This window comes from Protobothrops mucrosquamatus, unplaced genomic scaffold (assembly GCF_001527695.2).
Source record: "Protobothrops mucrosquamatus isolate PMUCROS unplaced genomic scaffold, P.Mucros_1.0 scaffold1499, whole genome shotgun sequence".
NCBI classification, from domain to species: Eukaryota; Metazoa; Chordata; class Lepidosauria; order Squamata; family Viperidae; genus Protobothrops; species Protobothrops mucrosquamatus.
The window spans coordinates 228,641-232,940 of NW_015387673.1; positions in this window are offsets into that span (position 1 = coordinate 228,641).

Below are 4,300 nucleotides of genomic sequence, written 5' to 3' on the forward strand. Positions count from 1 at the left end.
TATCGTTCCCTACCAGGGAATCCATTGGATTCCACCCCATCCGTGAGGCCTAAGCCAGAGATGCAGAGGGAAAAATGCTGATTTTTTCGGGGAGGACGTGCTTGGCGTTTTGCCCCCCCACACACACACCGCTTAAGGCATCCCTGGGGACCTGGCGTGGGCGTGGGACAGCTGTCTCTGCGCAGGCGGGCATCCCACTGGTGCGCGCCACACGGGGCCTGCCCTGCCATTTTATGCTGAGCAGCTGCCAGAGGCTTCTTGGAAAGGGATGATCATCTCCCGCGGCTCAAATTATGGTCTTCCTAACCGATCTTTGTCTGGCAAGGACCCCCTGGGCTGGAAAGGCGAGGAAACGAATGCAGGGCCTGGAGAGAGGAGGAGGAGGAGGGACTTTTGGCAGTGGCACATGGGCTTGGGGGTGGATGTCTTCAGCTTGTACATCCAGTCCCCATTCTGGATGGGGAGGGGCAAAGGAAGAACCTTCCAGAAAGCTTTGATCTCTGCAGCTCTTTTCAACAACGGAGGTCCGTGTGGTTTTTCGGGTGGGGGAGCCTGTTTCTGAGCATGTGCAGAGGGCCCTTCCTTCCACTGGCGAGGAACCTTGTCAGAACCTGGTGCTATTCCTAGAGGACCTGTAATAGGACCGAGAAACTGCAGAATGGGGAGTTTTTGACAGAATAATAAATAATAACTTATTGCAAGGTCCGGACTGATGGCAAAGAGACCGTCTCTTTGTTCTCCAGCCTCAGAGCAGAATGAAAGAAGAAACTTCCTGACGTTGAGAACAATTAACCAGTGAAACAACCTGCCTCCAGAAGCTGTGAATGCTCCAACACTGGAAGTTTTTAAGAAGAGACTGGACAGCCATTTGTCCGAAATGGTATAGAGTTTCCTGCCTGAGCAGGGGGTTGGACTAGATGACCTCCAAGATCCCTTCCAACTGTGCTCTATTCTATTCTATTCTATTCTAATTTCCTTATTTCTTTTCTAATTCTACTCTATTCTATTCCTTATTTCTATTCTATTCTATTATTCTATTCTATTCTATTCTAATTTCCTTATTTCTTTTCTATTCTATTCTGTTCTATTTATTCTATTCTATTCCAATTCTACTCTATTCTATACTCTATTCTATTCTATTCTATTCTATTCTATTCTATTCTATTCTATTCTATTCTATTCTAGTCTAGTCTAGTCTAGTTTAATTTCCTTATTTTCTATTCTATTCTATTCTATTCTATTCTGTTCTATTCTATTCCTTATTTCTATTCTATTCTATTCTATTCTATTCTAATTTCCTTATTTCTTTTCTATTCTATTCTATTCTATTCTATTCTATTCTATTCTATTCTATTCTATTCTATTCTATTCTGTTCTATTCTATTCTATTCTGTTCTGTTTATTCTGTTCTAATTCTACTCTATTCTATTCCTTATTTCTATTCTATTCTATTATTCTATTCTATTCTATTCTATTCTATTCTATATTTCTATTCTATTCTAATTCTTATTTCCTTTCTATTCTATTCTATTCTATTCTATTCTGTTCTATTTATTCTATTCTAATTCTACTCTATTCTATATTCTATTCTATTCTATTCTATTCTATTCTATTCTAATTTCCTTATTTTCTATTCTATTCTATTCTATTCTATTCTATTCTATTCTATTCTATTCTAGTCTAGTCTAGTCTAGTCTAGTCTAGTCTAGTTTAATTTCCTTATTTTCTATTCTATTCTATTCTATTCTATTCTGTTCTATTCTATTCCTTATTTCTATTCTATTCTATTCTGTTCTATTCTGTTCTGTTTATTCTGTTCTAATTCTACTCTATTCTATTCCTTATTTCTATTCTATTCTATTATTCTATTCTATTCTATTCTATTCTATATTTCTATTCTATTCTAATTCTTATTTCCTTTCTATTCTATTCTATTCTATTCTATTCTATTCTGTTCTATTTATTCTATTCTAATTCTACTCTATTCTATTCTATTCTATTCTATTCTAATTTCCTTATTTTCTATTCTATTCTATTCTATTCTATTCTATTCTATTCTATTCTATTCTATTCTATTCTATTCTATTCTATCTTCTTAGCACTTTTTTAGATTTGAGTTTTAGCCCTTGATGGTGCTTCATTTCCAGAAAGCTAAAAATCCTACATTTGGGGAGGGGCGGTGTTTCAGCATGGTGCAATTTAAATTCTATAGTAATTCTGGCTTTTCTTTAATATCCAACCTGAAGCTCTTATATTTCTAATGGGATCTATCTGGTCTATTCTTCTCGTGGCAGCCTTGGCTATCAATCATATTGCTGCTGGATTCAAACATTATATTAAAATATAATTTGCTGAGTTTGGCCTGGGTGCACTGTTTGAATGTGTCAGGAGGGGTAAACCCTGGTTTAGATAAAGCCAACTAACTAGATTTGGTCTAAACAAAGCATAGGTAACCAAACCAGGGCATAACCAGAAGTAATGTATAATTTGCAAGCATTTAAACCTGCAATAATTCTTTATTTTACAGTGATGTTCCTTCTCCTAGTTCCGATTTAGCTTCTTATAGATGGAATTGTAACAGCAGAAAGGCAATTGGTACTTAAGATATCTATAAGTGGTTTTTTTCCCCCAAACGTCACAAATTTAAGACATATGGACTTCAACCCCCAGAATTCCCCAGCCAGCAGGGGGATTCTGGAAATTGGAGTCCACAGGTCTTAAAAGTCACCCAATTTGAAAACAACAACACTGATCTACGTGCATTTCAATCTTTAATTTCGTTCTTCCCTTTTCTCGTTCTATAATTGATCGGCTATTAGTCAAGCTTATGTCAATTAATGCAGCGCTGTCCTTCATGTATTTCCTTCGGTTTCGGAATCTCACCACAAACAGCGGCAACCTCCAAAATAGAACACGAGGGACAGAAAACTCTTATGGACCATGAATAATTTGCAGGAGTGCTGACTCTGGGTGCAGAGCAGGAATCGGCCCCATATCCCAACTGTAGCAACTTCCAGATGTTGTGGATTTCAACTCCCAGAACTGAGAGGAGGAAGGAAGGTGGGAGATGGGAGAAGGAAGAAAGGAAGGAGATGAAAAAGGAGGGAGGGACGGGGGAGGGAGGGAAGGAAGGAAGGAAGAAACGAAGGAAAGGAAAAAAAGGGAAGGAAAAAGGAAAGGAAAGGAAAGTAAGAAAGGAAGGAGATGGAAAAAAGAAGGGAGGGAGGGAAGGAAAGGAAAGGAAGGAAGAAGATGGGAAAAGGAAGGAAGGAAGGAAGGAAAGGAAGGAAGGAGATGGAAAAAAGGAAGGAAGGAGATGGGAAAAGGAAGGAAGGAAGGGGAAGGGAAGGAAAGGAAAGGAAAAAAAGAAAGGAAGGAGATGGGCAAAGGAAGGACGGAAGGACAGAAGGAAGGAAGGAAGGAAGGAAGGAAGGAAGGAAGAGATTTCAGAGAGAAGAAAAAAACGAATGGGAAGAGCCAGAATAAATTGTTGACTTGATGTTCTCAGCCAGATCTTTCCGCAGCACCACTGCTGCCATCTGCTGGCCAGGTAGGAATATCACAGATGGGTGAACCCACCCACCCAGTCACCCTCACAAACACAGACACACAAAATACACAGACGGACACACAGGCACACACTTTTTTCCACCTTTTTTCCTTGACGAAGCGTCCATCATCTTTCTTCTGAATCCAGATGGAACGGGTTTTCGAGGTCATTCATCCAGGTCAGGTGGTCTTCCAACTTGGCCCTTTGATGACTTGTGGACTTCAACTCCCAGAATTCCTGAGGCAGGCACGCTGGCTGACGAATTCTGGGAGTTGAAGTCCACAAGTCATCAAAGGGCCCAGTTTGAAGACCCCTGCTTGTGGACTTCAACTCCCAGAATTCCTCAGCCAGGTATGCTGGCTGAGGAATTCTGGGAGTTGAAGTCCACAAGTCATCAAAGGGCCAAGTTTGAAGACCCCTGCTTGTGGACTTCAACTCCCAGAATTCCTCAGCCAGGTATGCTGGCTGAGGAATTCTGGGAGTTGAAGTCCACAAGTCATCAAAGGGCCAAGTTTGAAGACCCCTGATCCGGGTGCATCAAAGTGGAAAGCTGCAAAGATTCCCGGGGACTTTAGGCCTCTACTCGTTCTGCCAAACTAGATTCCCTTGGAACTGGATCTAGAACCTTTGGCCCACGAGTGGTCCTCGGCCTACGACCAAAAGGGAGCCCAAAATCTCCCTCGCTAAGCAAGGCCGTTGTTAAGTGAGTTTCGCCCCGTTTTACAACCACTCTTGCCACCGTTGTTAAGC